Source organism: Canis aureus, chromosome 31, assembly GCF_053574225.1.
Source record: "Canis aureus isolate CA01 chromosome 31, VMU_Caureus_v.1.0, whole genome shotgun sequence".
Classification (NCBI taxonomy): Eukaryota; Metazoa; Chordata; class Mammalia; order Carnivora; family Canidae; genus Canis; species Canis aureus.
In genome coordinates, this window is record NC_135641.1 from 23,185,178 (window position 1) to 23,209,777 (window position 24,600).

The window sequence follows — 24,600 nt, forward strand, 5'->3', positions numbered from 1 at the left end:
CACAACGAAATACCATTTTATATCTTTTATGTAGACAAAATTTAATCTGATAAAACCATATGTTAGGAAACATTTAGACAAATGGGAATCCTCAGGTCCTACTAATGAGAATGTAAATCAAACAGTTGTTGAAGAAAAGTTTGGTAATATCTACCAAAGGTGAAAAGTAGTATATACCCAATGGTCCAGAAATTACCTCCCTAAGCATAAAGCCCATTAAAAAGTCTTGCATATATGCATTAGAAAATATGTATAAGAGTGTTCATTGCAGCATTGTTTGCAAAGGAAAAAAATAGGAATTACCTAAATGTCCAACAATAGAAGGATAAATAAATTCTGCTTTATTCATATACTAGAATACTAAATAGAAGTTAAAATATTTATCAACCTCAAAAAACGTGTTTTTTTTTAAAAAGATTTTATTTATTCATTCATGAGAGGCACAGAGAGAGAAAGAGACAGAGACACAGGCAGAAAGAGAAGTAGGCTCCATGCAGAGAGCCCGATGTGAGACCCGATCTCAGGACTCCAGGATGATGCTCTGAGCCGAAGGCAGACACCCAACCACTGAGCCACCCAGGCGTGCCTCAAAAAACATGTTGAGTGAGGAACACAAAATGTAGGAAAAGTATAAAGTATCATATCATTAACATAAAGTTTATAAATTATAAAATAATGGTATACATTGTTTATGAATACATACACAAATAAAATAATAGTATATAAACATGTGTGGGCATGATTTCAGGATCCAATTTCAGGATTCCAGTTACCTCTGTGAAAAAAGAAGTGACCACAAAGGGCTTCAGCTTGCTCTGTAATATTTGTTTTGTTTTGTTTTGTTTTGTTTTAAAGGCCCAAGAGTAAAACCTAAAAGAAATCTAAAAAGATTAAGAGCTGGGCAGCCTGGGTGGCTCAGTGGTTTAGCTCCGCCTTCAGTCCAGGGCCTGGTCCTGGAGTCCCGGGATCGAGTCCCACGTTGGGCTCCCTGCATGGAGCCTGCTTCTCCCTCTGCCTGTGTCTCTGCCTCTCTCTCTCTCTCTTTCTGTGTCTCTCATGAATGAATTAATAAAATCTTTAAAAAAATAAAATAAAATCTTTAAAAAAAGAAAAAAGATTTAGAGCTAATCAGGCACATGGATGTTTATTATATTTTTTGCTCTGTAATTTTCTGTATGTTTGAAGTATTGTTAAAAGGGAAAAAAACAGTGAATGAGAGAGAGAAGGATGTGGAAGCAGTGAGCCTCTTGGCTCTGCAGTCAAGGAAAGAGAACAGCAGTCAGGAAAGGAAGAAGGGCCAAACTCCTAATGGGGCCACAAGTTTTGAAATGTTGGGAGGTGGAAGGCCAACCCATGCCTTTCATTTTTTATTATCCTCCTCTTGTTTGACAAATAATACTTGGCAAATAAGTAAGCACTCTATGACTTTTGCTGAATGGATGAATGGAGTTAATAGCCACATTGCTTCCAAAGAAACAGTTGGCACCAATGATATATAGTTGAACATTCTTTTTTAACAAGGTGGCTCAGAATTTCCTGAATAGATTCTTCTGAGGCAATTGCTTCCCTCTTTAAAAAAAAGCCATATCCTTTGACTAAATGGGGATTTCTGCCGTGCTTGCTAGCACTGATTAGAATCTAGCGTCCTCTCTTGATTAAAACACTAACATGGTGAGGTATCTGAGTGTTTTTTCTCCCTAAAGCCAGCATTATTGAGGCATATTGACAACTATGAAAGTGAGCCATTTTAGGGGCATAATTCAATGACTGCTAATAAATTCATGGAATTGTACAGCTATCACTACACTCCACTTTTAGAATATTTCCATGACATCAAAAATAATTTCATGCCTATTTGTAGTTAATCTCTCATTCCAGCCCCAGCCTGTCCCCCCAGCCCCAGACTACCAGGCTTTCTGTTTCTACATATTTACCTCTCATGGACATTTTGTATAAATGGAGTCATATCATACACAGTGTCTACGTCTGGCTTCTTTCATTTAGCATGTTTTTCAGGTTTATCCATGTTGAAGCATGTATTAGAATTATATTCCTTTTTATTGCCAAATAGTATTTGAGTATAGAGATATAGCATATTTTGTTTATCCACTCATCAGGAGATGAATAACTAGATGGTTTCCAGTTTGGAGCTATTATGAAGAATGCTGCTGTGAACAATTTGCACACATATGTTTTTATGTATGGATATGTGTTTTCATTTCTTTGGGTGGCTTCATTTCTTTTGGGAGTGGAATTGCTGGATTCTATGGAAAGTTTATTTTTTAAGAAACTGTTGAACTGGGGCAGCCCGGTGGCTCAGCAGTTTAGCACCGCCTTCAGCGACCTCTGGAGACCCAGAGTCGACTCCCACATCGGGCTCCCTGCATGGAGCCTGCTTCTCCCTCTGCCTGTGTCTCTGCCTCTCTCTCTCTTTCTCTGTGTCTCTCATGAATAAATAAATAAAATCTAAAAAAAAAAAAAAAAAAAAGAAAGAAAGAAACTGTTGAACTGTTTTCCAAAGTGACTATACCCTTCTACATTTCTACCAGCAATTTGTATTAGGGTTTTAGTAATTCCACACTTGTTATTCTCTTCCTTATAATTACAGCATACTAGTAGGCATGAAGTCTTTTTACATGCAGTTTTAATTGGTATTTCCCTCAACAAATGGTGTTGAGCATATTTTATGTGCTTATTAGCCATTTGCCTATCACTTTTGGTGAAATGTTTATTCAAGTCTTTCACCCATTTTTTAAATTGAGTCTCTTTTTATTATTGAAATATAAAAGTTCTTTATATATCCTGCATATAAGTCGCTTCTCAGGTATATGATTTGCAAATATTTTTCCCCAGTCTGTGGGAAAAATTTAAAATTTAAGATTTTTCTTAATAGTATCTTAGTAGTACTACAGATATTTAAAAATTTATATTGAAGCAAAATTTCACAGTATCAAATAAAAATTCATTAAATTTTGCTGTTCTATATTCATATAGCTAGAAATGCAGTATAAGTAACTTCTACCTAAAATAGTAATAATATTTTCATTGACTTGACTTGGAATCTAAGAGGTTTAAAGAAAATGATACAAACCTAAGGGGATTAATTAAGGCAAGCATGAGTATAGAAATTTTTTTTTAAAGATTTATTTATTCATGAGAGACACAGACTGGGAGAGAGAGGCAGAGAGACATAGGCAGAAGGAGAAGCAGACTCCTCACTGGGAGCCCAATGCAGGACTCAACCTGAGCCGAAGGCAGGCGCCCAACCACTGAGCCACCCAGGCATCCTATGAATATAGAAATCTTGCTTGAGAAGGATCAGTATAGTAAAGAGGACACATTTTCTTTCTTTCTTTCTTTCTTTCTTTCTTTCTTTCTTTCTTTCTTTCTTCTATCTATCTGAGAGAGAGAGAGAGCAAGAGATAGAATGAGCAAGGGGAGGGGCAGAGAGAGGGGGAAAAGCAGACTTCCTGCTAATCAGGGAGCCTGATGCAGAGCTCCATCCCAGGACCCTGGGATTATGATCTGAGCTGAAGGCAGATGCTGAACCAACTGAGCCACGTAGGTTCCCCAAGATGACTCATTTTCAAAGTGAATATATAAATTCAATTCAGTAAGAATTTTTTAGTAACTATTATGTATTAATCATTGTATTCTATGCTGAACAAAGTATGAAAAAGGAATAATCTTATGTCTTAGAAAATATACAAGTATCAAGACACTGGAGTCACTATAGGGAAAAGAATTAGCTTGGATTCCTACCTCCCATCATTTACTATAATAAGCCCCATATGAATCTTCAACTTACTCATCTGGTTTGGTTATCTATTACTGCATAACAAATCAGCCCAAAACAGTGGTATAAAACAACTATAGTAATTTATTTTGCTTTCAGATTTTTACTATTGAGTAGGATGTTTGCTTTGGGTTTTTCATAAATGGCTTTTAATATGCTGAGGTAATTTTCTTCTAGTCCTAGTTTATTGAGTGTTTTTGTCATAAAAGGATATTGAATTTTTAAAATGTTATTTACTTTATTTTAGAGAGAGAGAGCATGAGTGGGGGGAGGGGCAGAGGGAGAGGAAGAGGAAGAGAGAGAATCTCAAGCAGACTCCTCATTGAGTGGGGAGCTCAACACAGGGCTTGATCCCATGACCCTGAGATCATGACCTGAGCAGAAACCAGAGTCAGACACTCAACCGACTGAGCCACCCAGGCACCTGCAAAAGGGTGTTGAATTTTGTCAAATGCTTTTTCTACATCCATTGAGATAATCAGATGTGTTTTTTCCTTCATCTTGTCAATATGGTTGACTGATTGACTTCACATGTTGAAACATACCTGCACTCTAAGAATAAACCCCACTTGGACATGGAGATTAATTCTTTTAATATGCTGCTGAACTCAGTTTCACTAGTATTTTGTTGAGAATTTTTGTATTGATACTCATAAGGGATATTGGTCTGGAGTTGTTTTATAGGCCCTTTGTCTAACATTAGTATCAGGGTTTTACTGGCCTCTTAAAATGATTTTAGTAGTGTTTTCTTCTCTTCAATTTTTTAGAAAACTTTGAGAAAGACTGGCAATTATAAAAGATCAATTATGCCTTTTAAAGAAGTGGAAAAATATCATTTTGGACTGCTTTGAATATACAAAGCTGAAATAAAGGGAGGGGAAACACCCTTTAGGCAAGCAAACGTGCCCTGCACTTCTAGTTTTTTCTGTTTCATTGTAAATAGTCCAGGCTCAAATTAGGGCAACACCTTAACTCCGAAGGCATCACGACTGAGAGAATTCTCTTCCTCACTTCATTCTAAAATCAGCTCTGGTGTCATTTCTTCACCTTGTTCTGAACAAGTTAACTCCTACATTAATTAACCACCTTGCCTCAGACTGGTTACTGAGGGAATTTGGTCATTCCCACAGTTCAAATAAAACTCAAAAAGAGGGCAGCCTGGGTGGCTCAGCAGTTTAGTGCCGCCTTCAGCCCAGGGCCTGATCCTGGAGACTAGGGATCGAGTCCCATGTCAGGCTCCCTGCGTGGAGCCTGCTTCTCCCTCTGCCTTTGTCTCTGCCTCACTCTCTCTCACTCCCTCTCTCTCTCTCTCTGTGTGTGTGTGTGTCTCTCATGAACAAATAAATAAAATCTTTTAAAAAAATAAAATAAAACTCGAAAAGATAAGAAATAATCTCTTTGTGAAAACCCAAAGAAAAAAATTGAGGATAAGACTTCTGAAAATAAAGAGAACTGTAGCTTATTTCTAAACGCCCCTGGGTTATATGAGATGTCCCTATAGAGTTATAAAAAAAACTCCCCATATATTTGGTTAGGTCAGCTAGAGTTGGATTTTGGTTAATTGCAACAAGAATCTTAGCCAATACAATACTGAATTTGCTGAGACCTGATATTGGCCATGGCATGGCTCAGTGCACCATTTACACAGTGACCCTGTGTAAATATTTAAAATAGTTTGGCTGTGGCTCTCCCTTTCTGTTGCTTTTTTTTTTTTAATAGTTTTATTGGGACATAATTGACATGCTTTGCAGTTCACCCTTTTAAAGTATACAATTGAGTGGTTTTTAGTGTATTCACAAAGTTGTGCAACCACAGCCACAATCATTTTTAGAATATTTTCATCACTCCAGGAAGAAACTCCATACCTTTTATCCATAACCCCTAATCCTTCCATCTCCCCCATCCCTAGGCAATCACTAATCTACTTCTGTCTTTATAGATTTGTCTGTTTGGGCCATTTGGAACTGTATAAGCTATGGTACTTTTTTGTCTGACTTCTTTCACCTAGGGTACTATTTTAAACGTTCATCCAAAATAAATAAATAAATAAATAAATAAATAAATAAATAAATAAATAAATAAATAAATAAAGGTTCATCCATGTGTTGTAGGATGTATCAGGACTTCATTCCTTTTTATTGCTGAATAGTATTCCATTGTAAGGATATACCACATTTTATTTTTCCATTTCTTGGTTGATGGATATCTGGGCGCTTTTGATTGTTTTGGCTATTGTAAATAATGCTGCTATAAAATTTCATGTACAAGATTTTATGTAGACATATATTTTTAATTCTTTGCGTAGGTTCATGGATGAACCTTTAAAATAGTACCCTAGGTATTATAACTCTGTCGGGACATCTCACATAATCCAGGGGCGTTTAGATTGGATTATTTGATTTTTTGAAGGATTCCATTTTAATGAAATCCATTTTTTCCCCTTTTGAGGCATCTATTTGTACAGTTATTTTAGTACTTGTCCTAGGAATTACAATACATACTTAACTTTCACAATATTCTTAGAATTAATGTTTACCACTTAAAGCAGAATGGAGAAACTTTACCACCATATAAGTCTCTTATCCTCCTTGCTTTATGTTGTAGTTATCACACATGATAACATTTGTATATACATGGAAAACCCTGCCAGACAATATTGTAATTTTTGCTTTCAACTATCACATATACTTTAATGAAGGAGAGAAAATAATCTACTATATTTTCTCAGACTTATCATTTCTGTTGTTCTCCTTCCATTCCTGAAGTTTGAAATTTCCATCTAGTATCATTCCTCTTATATCCCCTAATAAAATTTTTCCATCTAGTATCATTGCCCCATTTATCCCCTAATAAAAAATTTCCTTTAGCATTTCTTTTAGAGCTGGAAACAAATTCTCTCTTTTTTTTTTTTTTTAATTTATGATAGTCACACACACACAGAGAGAGAGAGAGAGAGGCAGAGACACAGGCAGAGGGAGAAGCAGGCTCCATGCACCGGGAGCCCGATGTGGGATTTGATCCTGGGTCTCCAGGATTGCGCCCTGGGCCAAAGGCAGGCGCCAAACCACTGCGCCACCCAGGGATCCCAAATTCTCTTAGTTTTACTAGTGAATGTCTTTATTTCACCTTGCTCCCTGAAGGACATTTTCACTGGACACAGAATCCAGGGTTGATAGTTCTTTTCTTTCAGCACATGGAAGTCTGTTCTAGTGCCTTCTGATGTCTATGGTTTCTAATAAGAAATATGAAGTTTTAAAAATAATTATTTTCCTATAGGGGTGCCTGGGTGACACAGTCATTTAAGTGTCCAACTTTTGGTTTCAGCTCAGGTGGTGATCTCAGGGTTGTGAGATTGAGCCCCTCGTTGGGCTCCATGCTTAGTGCGGAGTCTGCTTCAGACTTTATTTCCCCATCCCTCTGCCCCTCCCCACTGTACTCTCTTTCTGTCTCAAATAAATAAAGAAATCTTTAAAAAAATAATTATTCTCCTATATATAATGCATTGTTTTTCCTCTAGCAGCTTTCAAGATTTTTTTAAAAAGAGATCTCATTTATTCACCCATGAGAGACACAGATTGAGAGAGGCAGAGGCACAGGCAGAGGGAGAAGCAGGCTCCCCGGAGGGGGCCCGGCACAGTACTCCATCCTGGGACCCCAGGACCACGACCTCAGCCAAAGGCAGGCGCTCAACCACCACACAACCCAGGGGCCCCAGCTTTCAAGATTTTAAATTTGTGTTTGGTTTTTAGTAGTTTGATTATAATATATCTGAGCATGAATTTCTTTGAGTTTAACTTTTTGGGGTTGGTGGGGTTTCTCAATTCTGTACAGTTATGCTTTTCACCAAATTTGATCATTTTTTAGCCATTGTTTCATCAATTTAACTTTTGCAACACTCTCTCTTCTCCTTCTGAGACTCCAGTGATACAAATGTTAGATGTTTTTGTATTGGCCCATAGGTTCACTATGACTCTGTTCATTTTCGTCCCCCCCTTCCAATGTTTTGTTTCTCTTTATTTTTCAGATTGCACAATTTCTATTGCTCAATCTTCAAGTTCATCAACACCTTTACTCTGTTACCTCCATTTTGCTATTGAACCCATCGAATGAATTTTTAATTTTGGTTATTATATTTTTCAGTTCTAAAATATCCTTTATGTTTGTTTGTTTTATTGAGGTATAGTTAACACAAAATGTTACATTGGCTTCAGGTGTATTACATAGTGTATGTCATGCTGTGCTCACCACAGAGTGTAGTTACCAACTGTCACCATGCAACACTGTTATAATACCATTGACTGCATTCCCTATGCTGTAACTTTCATCCCTGTGACTTATTCATTCTATAACTGGGAGCTTGTACCTCCCACTCCTCTTCACTCCTTTTTGCCCAGCCCCCATGTCCCTCCTCTCTGGCAACCACCAGTTTATTCTCTGTATTTATAGGTTAGTTCCTGCTTTGTTTTGTTTTTTAGATTTCATATCTAAGTTAAATCATATGGTTTTTGTCTTTGACTCATTTCATTTAGTATAATACTTTCTAGGTCCACCCATGTTGTTGAAATGGCAAGATCTCATTCTTCTTTTAGGCTGAATAATATTCCATTGTAGGGATATACCACTTCTTCTTTATCCATTCATCTATTGATGGGTACTTGGGTTGCTTCCATATCTTGGCCATTGAAATGCTACAGTAAACATAGGGGTGCAGATATCTTTTTGAATTAGTATTTTTGTTTTCTTTGGGTAAATACCCACTATTGGAATTACTGGGTCGTATGGTATTTCTATTTTTTTGAGGAACTTCCATTCTATTTTGTGCATTGGTTACACCAATTTATATTCCATCAACAGTGCATGAGGGTTCATTTTTCTCCACATCTTCACCAACACTAGTTATTTCTTGTCTTTTTGATACTAGCCATTCTGAAAGGTGTGAAGTGATATCTCACTGTGGCTTTAATTTGCATTTCTGTGATAATTAGTGATATTGAGCATCTTTTCATGTGTTTGTTGACCATCTATATCATTGGGTTTATTTTTACAGCTTCCATTTCTCTGCTGACATTTTTTGCCTTTCCATCCATTTCAACCATGTTCATCTTACTTCTTGCAGTATGGTTATTTATAATAGTTGCTTGAAAGCATTGTTTGATATCTATATCTGGATCATCTCAGAATTGGCTTCTGTTGGTTGTCTTTTCCCTGGTGAATTGTTGAGATTTTCTTGGGTCTTCTATGTTGAATAATTTTGGATAGTATCATAGACATTTTGAAAAATATGTTCTGAGACTATACCTTGTTTAAATCCTATGGAGGATTTTTATTTTTCAATTATTATTATTGTTGTTGTTGTTGTTTGGTAGAAAATCAACCTGATCAGGTTCAGGATATAAGTTATAACTCACTTTCTGTCATTTCAACATAAGTTCATAATTTAAACTTTTTGTGGTGCTATTTGGATCAATCCCTCACATGTGCCACCCAGGGTGCAGCCTGGTTCCGGAGCAGTAATCAACCCTATTGTTCACTTCTCAAAGCCTTGCTATTCTATTTTTTTTAATAAAATAATTTTTATTGGTGTTCAATTTACCAACATGCAGAATAACACCCAGTGCTCATCCCGTCAAGTGTCCCCCTCAGTGCCCGTCACCCACTCACCCCCACCCCCCGCCCTCCTCCCCTTCCACCACCCCTAGTTCGTTTCCCAGAGTTAGGAGTCTTTATGTTCTGTCTCCCTTTCTGATATTTCCCACACATTTCTTCTCCCTTCCCTTATATTCCCTTTCACTATTATTTATATTCCCCAAATGAATGAGAACATACACTGTTTGTCCTTCTCTGATTGACTTACTTCACTCAGCATAATACCCTCCAGTTCCATCCACGTCGAAGCAAATGGTGGGTATGTGTCGTTTCTAATGGCTGAGGAATATTCCATTGTATACATAAACCACATCTTCTTTATCCATTCATCTTTCGATGGACACCGAGGCTCCTTCCACAGTTTGGCTATTGTGGACATTGCTGCTATAAACATTGGGGTGCAAGTGTCCCGGTGTTTCATTGCATCTGAATCATTGAGGTAAATCCCCAACAGTGCAATTGCTGGGTCGTAGGGCAGGTCTATTTTTAACTCTTTGAGGAACCTCCACACAGTTTTCCAGAGTGGCTGCACCAGTTCACATTCCCACCAATAGTGTAAGAGGGTTCCCTTTTCTCCTCATCCTCTCCAACATTTGTTGTTTCCTGCCTTGTTAATTTTCCCCATTCTCACTGGTGTGAGGTGGTATCTCATTGTGGTTTTGATTTGTATTTCCCTGATGGCAAGTGATGCAGAGCATTTTCTCATGTCTTGCTATTCTATTTAAAATCAGATCTGTGCATTCACAGCCTGAGTATAAGCTCATGCAGAACTTCTGTTTAGCTCCTTCTTCTCCATAATCTCCCTACATTCTCCTGCACTCAGGGAATCCTCATTTTGGCACCCTGGCTTTAACGTTGATGCTTTATTCTTCCTGCTTTGCCGTGGGCTTCATATAGTTAGATTTGCCTCCGGGACTGAGGGATTGAAGGCTATATAGAGAAACAATCAACAGGAATTCCTGCACTCTCTCTCTTCAGACCATGGTTCTTCCAGTCAGAGAGAGGTATTCCCTTATCTCAGATTTTAGGTGTCCACGTGACCCCTACTGCCTACACTAACCACCACCACTGGATTGTAACTCAAGACTGGGGATTGATTGCCTGAGGGTTTGGACAAGAGAGAAAGAAAAAAGAATATTTTCTCTACTATCTTTGATCTGTGGATGCCTTAATTCCATTCCTTGATTTAGAAAGAGAGGGATTCTCTTGGAATTTTCTGTCTACACCTTGTGCATAGTTCTGGGATTTGGGCTGCCTTTGCATTCACACTGGTAGATAAGAAGAAAAATCAGGAAACTTATTGCTAAATTAGTACTTTTTAATAAGATTCATTTACTTTGGAATGACAGGGTGGCTCAGTTGGTTAAGTATCTGTCTTCAGCTCAGATTATGGTCCCAGGGTCCTGGGATCAAGCCCTGCATGAGCAGGGAGCCAATTTCTCCTTCTCCCTCTGCTCCTTCCCACACTTGCATGCTCTCTCTCACTCTCTCTTTCTCAAATAGATAAATAAATATATACTTTTTAAAAAGAGTTATTTACTATTTGATAGAGCACAAGCAGGAGGAGGGGCGGAGGGAGAAAATCTTCAAGCAGACCTCCCCTTCCCCCCCGCCCCCACTGCTATTAAGCATGGAGCCTGACAGGGGGCTCAATCCCACAACCCACAAGACCATGACCTGAGCCAAAACCGAGTCTTGCGCTCAACCAAGTGAACTATCTAGGCACCCTGAATTAATAGTACTTTCAGTCTTGGTTTTCCTCATCAATTTGTCTGCTATTCACTTTTTCAGAGCCTTCAGTCACATCATGCATTCTCTGGGTTTCTTAGTTGCATTCAGTGGGAAAACTGCAAGAGTGTGCTTAGCTTTATAGTTTCTTCTAGAAGATTTATAACTTTATCTTTTTAAATTTGCATAATTCATCTTAAAATAATTTTTGTATCAAAGGAGGTAAAAGTCAGGGTTCACTTTTTCCATATAGGTAACCAATTGTGTCAGTGCCACTTGTTGAAAAGACTTTGTTTTCACATTAAATTCCTTTGATACCTTGGTTTAAAAAAAAATTGATCATATAAGAGTGAGTCTATTATTGGATCATGTTTTCCCCTACTGACATATTTTTTTATGTCAATACCATATTATCAGTGATTACTGCAGCTTCAACATACATCTTAAAACCAGGAAATATGTAAGTCCTCAAAATTTCTACTTTTTTATCAAGATTGTATTGACTATTTTAGGTAATTTATATTTCCATATAAATTTCAGAATCAAGTTTAGTTTAAAAAAAAGTCTTTCTTGTGGAGAATTGACGTCTTAACTTTGATGTTTTTCAATCCATGAACATTGCATATCTTCCCATTTGTTTAGGCCTTCTTTAAGTTTCCTCAGCAGTGTTGTGTACATGTTATCATAAAGATCTTGCACATTGTGAAATTTGTTCCTAAATATTTTACATGTCTTGGGTACTACTGTAAATGGTGTCTTTAAATTTTAATTTTCAGAGGACCTGGGTGGCTCAGAAGGTTAATGTCTGCTTTCAGCTCAGGTCATGGTCTTCAAGTCCTGGGATCAAGCCCAACTTTGGGCTCCCTGCTCAACAGGGAGTCTGGTTCTCCCTCCCCCTGTGCTTCTCCCCACTGTCCATGCATGTGCTTGCTCTCTCTCTCTCAAGTGAATACATAAAATATTTTATAAAATAAAATGTAATTTTATTTTTTCTCATAGTTACTGTATAGAAATACAATTGATTTTTAAATTTCTTTTTTTTTTATTATTTATTTACTCATGAGAGACACAGAGAGAGAGAGAGAGAGAGGCAGAGACACAGGCAGAGGGAGAAGCAGGCTCCACATAGGGAGCTGGATGTGGGACTCGATCCTGGGTCCTCAGGATCATGCTCTGGACTAAAGGCAGCACTAAACCGCTGAGCCACCTGGGCTGCTCACAATTGATTTTCATATATTGACCTTATTTCCTGATGTTTGCTATATTTATTTATTTAATATAATAGTTTTTTTTGTAGATTCCTTAAGATTTTCTGTTAATACAATCATGTAATTTCTGAATAAAGACAGTTTTACTTCTTCCTTTCCAATATGGATGCTTTTCTTTTTTTCCTCCAATATGGATGCTTTTCTTTTTTTCCTCATTGCATTAATTAGAATCTCCAATATAATGTTGAACAGAAATGATGCGAGTGGACAGCCTTGCCTTGATCTTGATATTAGGAGAAAAATATTCAGTCTTTAATCATTAATCATGGTCATAGATGCCCTTTGTCTGAGTGAAGAATTATTTTCCTCTATTCCTAGTTTGGTGAGTTTTTGTCATAAATATGGGTTGAATTTTGCCAGCTGCATCTATTGAGATGGTCATTAAGTTTTTCTTCTTTTTTTCCCTGTGTGGCAAACAATATCAGTTGGCTTTTGAATGATAGTCCAAACTTGTATTCTTTAGAAAACTTGATTTAGTTGTGAAGCAATAAATTTTTACGCATTGGTGAATTAAATTTGTCATTATTATTATTTTTTAAATTTAATTAATTAATTTATTTATGATAGTCACACAGAGAGAGAGAGAGAGGCAGAGACACAGGCAGAGGGAGAAGCAGGCTCCATGCACCAGGAGCCCAACGTGGGATTCGATCCTGGGTCCCCAGGATCGCACCCTGGGCCAAAGGCAGGCGCCAAACCGCTGCGCCACCCAGGGATCCCTGTCATTATTATTTTTAAAAATATTTTATCTATTTATTCATGAGAGAGAGAGAGAGAGAGACAGGCAGGCAGAGGGAGAAGCAGGCTCCATGCAGGGAGCCCGATGTGGGACTCGATTCCGGGTCTCCAGGATCACGCCCTTGGCTGAAGGCAGCGCTAAACCGCTGAGCCACCCTATGGAAAGATTTTAAATTACCAAATCCTAAAAATAATTTTTTAAATCATGTTAACTTTAAGTCTTTCTCCTTTTTTCGTTGAAATTATTTTAATTTGTAAATTTTTCCTAATCACTGATTTAGCCAAATCCCACAAATTTTGATATACCATTATTATCATTCAATTTGAGATTTTCTAATTTCCTTTGCAATTTCTTTTTTTTTAATATTTTATTTATTTATTCATGAGAGACAGAGGGGGGTGGCAGAAACACAGGCAGAGGGAGAAGCAGGCCCCATGCAGGAAGCCCTATGCGGGACTCGATCCCAGGACCCTGAGATCATGCCCTGGGCGGAAGGCAGATGCTAAACCACTGAGCCATGCAGGGATCCCTTCCCTTGCAATTTCTTCATTGATCCATGGGTTAATTAAAGCATATTGTTTAATTTCCAAATACTTGAAGATGTTCCAGACATCTGTTATTGAATTCTATTTTTGTTAAATTGCAGTCAGAGAACAAAGTCTATATCATTTCAACTTTTAAAATTTATTATGTCTATTCTCTAGGCCATTTGTGATAAATGTTCAATGTGCACTTAGAAAGAATGTGTTTTCTGCAGTCGTTCAGTGTAGTGTTCTATAAATGTCAAAAGATTGATTTAGTTTATGGTGTCGTTCAAGTCTTCTGCAGTCTTTCTGATATTGTTTGTTCTATTAGTTCTTGAGAGAGAAGTGTTGAAATCACTAAATATAATTATGAATTTGTATTTCTTTTTTTGGTTCTGTCAGTTTTGTTTCATGTATGTTGAAACTCTGTTATTAAAGTACATACAAATTATGATTATGTATCTTCTTGGTGAAATGATCCTTTTTTCATTAATAAACATCCCTCTTTATCTGATAATCTCCTTGTCCTGAAGTCTGTTGTTTGATATGATAGCCATTACATCTTTCATAAAAATAAGTGTGGGCCGCCTAGCTGGCTCAGTTGGTACAGCATATGACTCTTGATCTCAGGATTGCAAATTTGAGTCCTATGTTGGGTGTAGAGATTACTTAAAAATAAAAAATATTTTTAAAAAATTTGCATAAGATAGTTTGCATAGATTTTCATAAGATTAGTGTTCACATGATATATCTTTTTCTATCCTTATATTTTTACTCTCTCTGGGTCATTTATTTAATGGAAATCTCTTAAACAGCATACATTTGGTTTTTGCTTTTTTAAAAAAAATCTAATTTGATAACGTCTGTTTTTAAACTAGAATATTAATCAGTTTACATTTACTGTAATTTTTATGGCTGGTTTTAATTTGGCATCTTGCTGTTTGTTTTGTTTTATTTGATCTCTGCTTTTCTCCTCTTCCTTCCCTCCCTACTTTTGTATTATTTGTGTTTTCCAGTACCCAAGTTTGTCTTTACTATTGGCCTATTAGCTAGACATATTTTTCTTTTATATTTTTAGTCATTATTCTGGAATTTATAGTGTTCATCTTTAACTTATAATACTCTACCTTCAAATAACATAAATTCATATATAATTTAAGGACCTCATAATAGTGTATTTTCATTCCTTTCCATTCTTTTTGGTGTTGTTTACATACATTTTACTTCTACATTTCATCATAAACCCTGCAATACATTGTTATTTTGTTTCTTTAAACAGTTATCTTTTAAATAAATTTAAAAATGAGGGAAACAGTCTTTTACTCTTACCTTCGTATTTACCAGTTCTACTACTCTTTATCCTTTATTCCATTTACTCATTCATGCTTTCACCTGGCATCATTTTCTTTCAGCTTGAAGAATCTATGTAAATATTTTTGTAGAACATGTCTACTGACATTGAATTTTCTGAGCTTTTTCTGTTCTTCATTTTTTTTAAAGATTTTATTTATTTATTCATAGAGATGCAGAGAGAGAGAGAGAGGCAGAGACACAGGCAGAGGGAGAAGCAGGCCCCATGCAGGGAGCCCGACGCGGGACTCGATTCAGGGTCTCCAGATCACGCCCTGGGCTGCAGGCGGCGCTAAACCTCTGTGCCACCAGGGCTGCCCTCTGTTCTTCATTTTTAAAGGATATTTCTGCCCAATATAGATTCTAGTTTAACAACGTTAATTTATTTATTTTACAACACTTTAAATGGTTGCTACATTGTACTCTGGCTTGGATTTTTTCTGTTCAGAAGCCAGATGTAATTCTTATCATTATTCCCTTGTGTAATACATTTTCTCCCTCTGACTGCTTTTAGGGTTCTCTTTTTCACTCGTTTCCAGAAATTTGATTATGATGGTTCTTCAGTGTGTTTTCCTTTATTTTTATCCTTCTCAGGGTTCCTTGACATTCTTAGATCTGTGAGTTTTTATTTTGGATCTTGAAAAAAATTGATCATTATTCAAGCTCTCTATTGTAACAAATTTTTCTGCCTTAATATCTCTTGCCTCTTCTTCTGGTCCTTGAATTTCACATAGAGTTGATGGCCTGATAGTGTCCAATCATTGATCACTAAGACTTTGTTAACAATTTCCTAGGCTTCTTTCCTCAGTGTGCTTCAGTTTGGATCATTTCTATTATATCTTTAAATTCACTGATCTTTCTGTGTTTCTCTCTGCTGTTAAACCTATTCAATGAAGTTTTCAATTATTATATTTTATTTTTGGATTCCAGGATTTTTATTTGATCCTTTTTTGCACTTTCCAATTTTCTATCAAGATTTCCTAATTATTTCTTTATTCTGTTCAGTTTTCCTCAAAATGGTTGAACTTATTTATAATACTATTTTTAAAAATTTGGAAAGCCCGGGTGGCTCAGCGGTTTAGCGCTGCCTTCAGCCCAGGGTGTGATCCTGGAGACCCAGGATCGAGTCCCACGTCGGGCTCCCTGCATGGAGCCTGCTTCTCCCTCTGCCTCTGTCTCTAACTCTGTGTGTGTGTGTGTGTGTGTGTGTGTGTGTGTGTCTCATGAATAAATAAATAAAATATTTTTAAAAAAATTTTTAAAAGCTTTTCTCCTTTTCACCGCCATCCTGGTGTGTGTGGTGGACTATTCCTCACCATGTGTTCTCACAAGACTTTCAGAATCAAGCGATTCCTGGCCAAGAAACAGAAGCAGAATCATCCCATTCCCCAGTGGATTTGAATGAAAACTGGTAATAGAATCAGGTACAACTCCAAGATGAGGCACCAGAGAACAAAGCTGAATCTATGAGGCATCACACATCATGAAATGGCACATATAATTGGCATACATATGGCATACATATTTAAGGTGCATGAAGATCACATGTTCCTATCCTGTCACTCTGTAAACATCCCTCCTACCTGGCCAATAGACATGTTTTATCAGGGGAATCATTTTTTTCTTTGTTACTAGGCCTCTACACCAGTAGATTGGTTCAGTAATAAATATGAGACCTTTCAGCTGAAAAAATTTTTAAAAAGATTTTATTTATTTATTTGAGAAAAAGAGTGTGTGTGTATAAGTGGGGCAGGGGGCAGAGGAGAGAAAGATGCAGGCTCACTGCTAAGTGGGGAGCTTGACATGGGGCTTAATCTCAGGACCCTGAGATCATGACCTGAGACGAAGGCAGACATTTAACCAACTAAGTCACCAAGGTGCCCCTAAAAACATTTTTTTTCCAGTGTCGTTGGCACACAATGTTACAGTAGTTTCAACATAGTGATTCAATTTCTCTGAACATTATGCTATGCTGTCTATGATGTCTGTCACCATACAATACTATTACAGTATCATCGACTATATTCCCTTTGCTGTGCCTTTTATTCCTGCAACTTATTCATTCTGTAACTGGTAGCCTATATCCCTCAATTCCCTTTTGCCTATCCCTCCTTGCCTCTCTCCTCTGGTAACTACCAGTTTCTTCTTTATAAGTTTGATTCTGCTTCTGTGTTTGGTTTTTTAGATTCCACATGTAAGTTAAATTATATGGTATTTGTCTTTCTCAGTCTGAGTTATTTTACTTAGTTTAATACCCTGTGAGTCCATCCATGTTGTTGCAAATGGCAAGATCTCATCATTTTATTATTTATTATATTATTATTATATTTTATAATATTACATATTATATTATCATTTTATTTATATTACATTTTATGTAATATTCCATTGTATGTATATACAACTTCTTTTTTTAAAGATTTTATTTATTTATTCATGAGAGGCAGAGACACAGGCAGAGGGAGAAGCAGGTTCCCTGCGGGGAGCCTGATACAGAACTCAATCCCAGGACCCCAGGATCACGACTTGAGCCAAAGGCTGACTTGTAACCACTGAGCCACCCAGGTGCCCATGTATATACCACTTTTTTATCTATTCACCTATCAATGGACACTTAGGTTGCTTCTTTATCTTGGCTGTTGTAAATAATATTGCAATAAATACAGGGGTGCAAATGTCTGTTTGAATTAGTATTTTCATTTTCTTTGGGTAAATACCCAAACTATATTACTGGATTATATCCTTGTTGATAATAACATCATTTCCCTCATTTGTAGGTGTATTTCTATTGACTAGTTTTTCTCCCAGCTATGAATTATACTTTCCTACTTCATCACATATCTAGTAATTTTTTATATACTTGGCATTATGAATGTTACCTCATTGAGTGCCTAGATTGGATTTTTGCTGTTATAGAGTTATTGATTTGGCAATTAGCTTAACCTTTTGTGATTTAAAGTTTTTAGGATTTGTTAGGTGGATCTAGAGAAACACTTTAGGTTTATTTTTCTCCTAAGATGTGATCTTTCTGAAGCCTCTATTGAGGTATCATTTTTATAAAGTGTGTTCACCCTGGCTGGTTTACAGTTGAACATTTCCTACCCTGTATGGTATTCAGTAGTTATATATCTCACAGCTAACTGATAATTGTTCTTTGCCCAGGTTCCTGGAGCCTTGTCTTGTACATACCAGTTTATTTTTTTTAAGATTTTATTTATTTATTCATGAGACACAGAGAGAGGCAGAGACATAGGCAGAGGGTTCCCTACAGGGAGCCTGATGTGAAACTCAATCCCAGAATTCCGGATCATGCCCCGAGCCAAAGGCAGATGCTCAACCACTGAGCCATCCAGGCATCCCTATACGCAGTTTAATATTTGGCTATATTCAAGAGAGTCCCTATGTACATTTCCAGAGTAGCTCCATGGTACTGCTCCTCTGTCTTTGTTACTTTGGCAACAAATTCCAGATCACTAAGTAGCCTCAAACTCCACTATTTTGTTAAATCAGGGAGACTGCTATGCTCTGTTTAGGTAACCCCTCTTTACACTACACTTCAGAAATTGACTCCAGGGACGCCTGGGTGGCTCAGTGGTTTAGCCCCTGCCTACGGCCCAGGGCGTGATCCTGGAGACCCGGGATAGAGTCCCACGTCGGGCTCCCTGCATGGAGCCTGCTTCTCCCTCTGCGTGTGTCTCTACCTCTCTCTCTGTCTCTCATGAATAAATAAATAAAATCTTAAAAAAAAAAAAAAGAAAAAGAAATTGACTCCAGATAGAAAGTCAGGGAATATGAGGCTCACCTCATATTTTCCCCTTTTCTCAAGGATCATGGTACTATATTATCTGTTATATAACATCTGAGAACAATTATTTTACATATTCTATCCAGTTTTATGGTGGTTATTGTGGGACAGCTATCAATTTCTGTCATGGATAGAACCATAAATCTTTGCCTCTTGTCTGATTTTATATTTTTACTTGGGTAGGTGATAGACATGCTCTAAGTTCTGATTTTAGTAGATGGTTACATGGCCATATACATGTCAGAACATGTTGACACTTTAGTACACAATTGTGTACTAAAAACTGGTAAACTTTATTATATGTGAATTATACCACAATGAAGTTCATAAAAAGGCAAAATAAAGGCTTTTGAGATCCAATGATAATAATATTAGATTTTTCAGGCATGCAAATAACTATAGAGAATAGTTCAGGAAATCCCCTTATATTTATCACTCAGATTACAAAATAAGATAGGACAACCAAATACAGCCAGAAGCTCCCTGTATATCTCTCTCTCCCTTGCAGAGTTAACCACTATCCTGAACTTTGTGTTTATAATCATCACTCTTGCTTTTATCATCTTACTACATGTATATGTATCATCTTAATACGTTGTTTTTAAAGATTTTATTTATTTATCCATGAGAGACACATGCAGAGAGAGAGAGGCAGAAACAGAGGCAGAGGAAGAAGCAGGCTCCACGCAGGGAGCCCAATATAGGACTGGATCCTGGGACCCCAGGATCATGCCGTAGGCCAAAGGCAGACACCAAACCTCTGAGCCACCCAGGGATCCCTAATCTTAATATGTTTGTATCTTGACAAATATGATATTGTTTTCCCTGCTTTTAAACTTAACATTAATGTTTCATCCGTCTAGCTGTTTTTAAATGCTGTGATAATAAATAGGCAAAACCACAAACATAATTATACTTTTATAACTTCTAGCCTTAGGTCTAAGATTCATACTTGGGCCTGAAATGCACAAAGTTTACCAAACTATACATTTTGAAACAACTACATCCTCTCAGGAGAGAAAGCCAAGGGACTCACTATCATTGATGCCTCTGCCCAGGGGGAAGAAAGATTAGTGAACACTCATGCTTGGCAAGTGGCACGAAAGGCAATTTGCAAGGCTGGCCGTGTTCCAAGAGCTGTTGTAAAGACTCATGTGCCCAGGGGTGATGAGGGTTTGGCTGGTCCTATTGCCCTGAGTCAGCAGGCCTGCTGGTGCCTGGTGTCAGCAGTTTCCGGTTGGAGAGTGACTTGCTGGACACCCTCCTGCTTTCTGCTGGATAGAAGTGTCTCAAGAAAATGGATTCCAGCCCTCAGATCCAGGCTGGACCATTAACTCCATAAATATTATTAATCCCTTAATAAGGGTCAGAAATATCTGTAATTCCCTCCCAGCGTGACTCCTTTTTATGAGGTCCAGCCCACATGCTACCGAGGCACAGGCTCAGATGGCATCTCCTTCCTCACATGAGGCCTGATTCCCCTAATTCAAACTGATGCTTGCTGCTTGTAGCTTTTATCTGTGCCTTTTTTTTTTTAAAAAAAAAAAGTCATTTTCTACATATGCCCTATTTCTTTCAGTACCTGTCTCATTTCTTTTTTTTTTTTTTAATTTTTTTTTAATTTTATTTATTTATTTATGATAGTCACATAGAGAGAGAGAGAGAGGCAGAGACATAGGCAGAGGGAGAAGCAGGCTCCATGCACCGGAAGCCCGATGTGGGACTCGATCCCGGGTCTCCAGGATCGTGCCCTGGGCCAAAGGCAGGCGCCAAACCGCTGCGCCACCCAGGGATCCCCTCATTTCCTCTATTAAAGCCAGGGACCTGCGCATGCCAGTTTCTCTTTGTATCCATCCACTTGTCGCCTGCCTCTCACCCCACTCTCAGTGCCTAGGAGAAGATCGAATATACTAACTGGTTGTTGAATAAATGAATGATTGACTGTAACAGATACCCATATTTTCAGTTTATCATACCAAATTTAAAACAACAGAAGCACTTTGCTCACAAAAGGACTCTGTATGGCATAACATGTGTATGGTATTCTCTAGTTTAATCTATAATTCCACGCTTTTGGTTCATGTAACTCCCCAAGAATAAGCCAATCACTGCAATCACCAGGAAGACCACAGCTCATAAACATAGCCAGATCCTCCAGAATAAGTTTTATTTTCTCATAACCTTTGCTTATTCCAAGTAGAGTTTCATTTTCTTTTCCATTGTTCTTTTGAGCTCTAACAAGCCCCTCCTTTGTCCATTTCTTGATTTCCCAACAGGTCAGTTTTGATCACTAGCAGGGTGGTTAAATTTCCTGAAATGCCACACAGCTGAGCCAAAAGTTCTCAACAGAAACAAGAAGGACATCAAACAGTAGAGCCTGTTTTCGAAGTTCCCAGACCGACATGAAATTTGGAAGCATTCAACAACCTCTTTGTTAGTTAAGGAAAATTTTAATCAGAGAAAGTGATGAAAAGCATGTCTATATTAGCACACAAGCACACATACCACACTTACACAGCATACACTTTTGTGTATTTACTTTTCTTTTTTCTTCAAACCAAGCATAATAAATTTCTATATCATTTGGTGGAATCAGTTTCTTCAGGTGGAATGCATGGAATTCCCATTAATAAGTAAATAAGAGTGGAACAGAAATAATTTGTTTATAATTCATTTTATGAAAAGGATTTTTATCAAAATAATTTAAAAATAATATTTAGTAAATAAAAATAGACTCTATCCCTTTCTTCCTCTCTCAGTTCTTTTTCTCAAAGACAACTACCAACACCCAGTTTACCTTTTTGTCCTACTATTTCTTCTAGGACTTACCTCTATTTCTAAATATTACCCTTATATTGTTATTTCTGACTTTCCCAGTTTTAGACATTATCCATTTCTCGTTATGGAAGTTAAGATCTTACCACCCTTTGCTTCTTCCTCTCCATCCTCTCAGTATGGGTATATCACAATTTTCAGTGTATTAATATGCAGTATTTACCTTATTATGGCTATATCCATATTGTTCCTTCTGAGTCAAGTAGTATAATATATTATGAATGGCTTTTTTGTTGTTGTCCTGTTTTTTCCACCTTTACTGAGGTTTAAGTGACAAAAATTATATGTATTTAAGATGCACATTGTGATGTTTTGATGTATGTATTCATTGTGAAATGATTGCGACAGTCAAGCTAATTTAACATATTCATCACCTTTTTGTGTGTGATGAGAAAAATTGAGGTCTACTCTCTTGGCTAATTTCGAGTATATAGTACTTTAGTATTTACTATAGTCATCGTGCTGTGTGTCAGGTATTCAGAACTTAGTATCTTGTAAGTGAATGTTTGTACCCTTTGACTGGCGTCTCCCCCTGTCCCCATACCCAGCTCCTGGTAACCACCGTTCTACTCTGTTACTGCATTACTATGAGTTTAAGATTCCACAAAAGAGTGATGCCATGCAGTATATGCCTTTTTGTGTCTAGCTTATTTAATTTAGCATAATGTCCTTCAAGTTGATCCATGTTATCATAAATGGCAGGATATACTCCTTTTGATGGCTGAATAATACTCCATTAAATATATATCATTCACACATGATTTTATTTATCATTCATGTGTTGGTAAACGTTTAGATTATTTCTGTATCTTGGCAACTATGAATAATACTTCAGTGATTGTGAAAGTGCAAATATCTCTGTCAGATAGTGATTTCATGTCCTTTTTTTTATTTTAAAGATTTTATTTATTCATGAGATACACAGAGAGAGAGACAGAGACAGAGACACAGGCAGAGGGAGAAGCAGGCTCCATGCAGGGAGCCTGACGTGGGACTCGATCCTAGGACTCTAGGATCACACTTTGGGCTGAAGGCGGCACTAAACCACTGAGCCACCCAGGGATCCCTCATGTCCTTTGGATATATATACCAACAGTAGCATTGCTGAATCAGATGGTAACTCTGTTTTGAATTTTTTTGAGAAAACTTTACACTGTTTTCCATAGAGGCTGCACCAATTTACATTTCTAACAGCCGTGCACAAGTGTTCCCTTTTCTCTCATCATCCTCACCAAAACTTGTTATTTCTTGATTTTTTTTTGATAATAGTTATCTTGACACAAGTGATATGATATCTCATTGTGGTTTTGATTTGCATTCTGCTGATAAGTGATGTTGAATATGTTTATATATACATGTTGGCCATTTGTACATCATCTTTGGAAAATGCCTTTTCAGATCCTTTGGTCATTTTTATTTTTATTTTTTTTAATAAAGATTTTTATTTATTCATTCATGAGAGACACAGAGAGAGAGAGAGAGAGAGAGAGAGGCAGAGACAAAGGCAGAAGGTGAAGCAGGTTCCATGCAGGGAGCCCGACTTGGGACTCGATCCCGGGACTCCAGGATCATGCCCTGGGTGGAAGGCAGGCATTAAACTGCTGAGTCACCCAAGGATCCCCGCCTTTGCTCATTTTTAATTGGTTATTTGGGTTTTTGTTATATGAGTTCTTTATATATTTTGGTTATTAACCCCTTATTGGATATATAGTTCGCAAATATTTTCTCCTGTTCTGTAGATTGCCTTTTTGTTTTGTTGATTGTTTTCTTTGCTATGCAGAAACTTTTTTAGTTTAATGTAGTCCCACTTGATGATTTTTTTTCTTTTGTTGTTTGCCCTTTTGGTGTCAAATACAAAAAATCATTGTCAAAACCAATGTCATAAAGCTTTCCCCCTGTTGTTCGTTTGTTTCTAAGAGTGTCATGGTTTTAGGTCTTATGTGTAAGCCTCTAATCCGTTTAAGTTGAATTTTTTAAAAAGATTTTATTTATTTATTTATGAGAGACACACACAGAGAGAGGCAGAGACACAGGCAGAGGGAGAAGCAGGCTCCATGTGGGGAGCCTGATGTGGGACTCGATCCCAGGTCTCCAGGATCAGGCCCTGGGCCGAAGGCGGCGCTAAACCGCTGAGCCACCCGGGCTGCCCCATTTAAGTTGATTTTGATGTAGGTGTAAGATAAGGGTCCAATTTCATTTTCCCAGCACCATTTTTTGAAGAGACTGTTCTTTATCCATTGTGTTTTCTTGGCATTATTGTTAGTTGACTTGGTAATGTGTGTTCTTGGCACCAAGACTACTTGACTGTATATGTATGGATTTATTTCTGGGCTCTCTATTCAGTTCCATTGGCACATACTTCTAGTTTTATGCCAGTACCATACTGTTTTGATTACTGTAGTTTTGTAATATAATTTGAAATCAGGAGGAAGTATAATGTTTCCAGCTTTGTTCTTGCTCAAGGTTGTTTTTGCTCTTTGAGGTCTTTTGTGGTTCCAGATGAAGCTTAGATTTTGGTTTTCTTTTTTTTTCTTTTTTTTTTCTATTTCAATGGGAAATGCCATTGGAATCTTGGTGTAGGGATTACCTGAAATCTGTAGACCACTTGGTTTAGTTTGGATAAGTATGGGCATTTTAACAATATTAATTTTCATGAACACATGATATCTTTCCATTTGTATCTTTTTCAGTTTCTTTCATTAACATGTTATGGTTTTCAGTATACAAATCATTCACATCCTTGGATAAATTTATTTATAAATGTTTTATTGATTTTGATGTTACTATCAATGGGGTTTTTTCATGTATTTTTTATTTTTTAAGATTTTATTTATTTCTTAGAGAGAGAGAGAGAGTCTGTGTGCATGGAGGGAGGGGCCGAGGGAGACAGTCCCCATGCAGACTCCCAA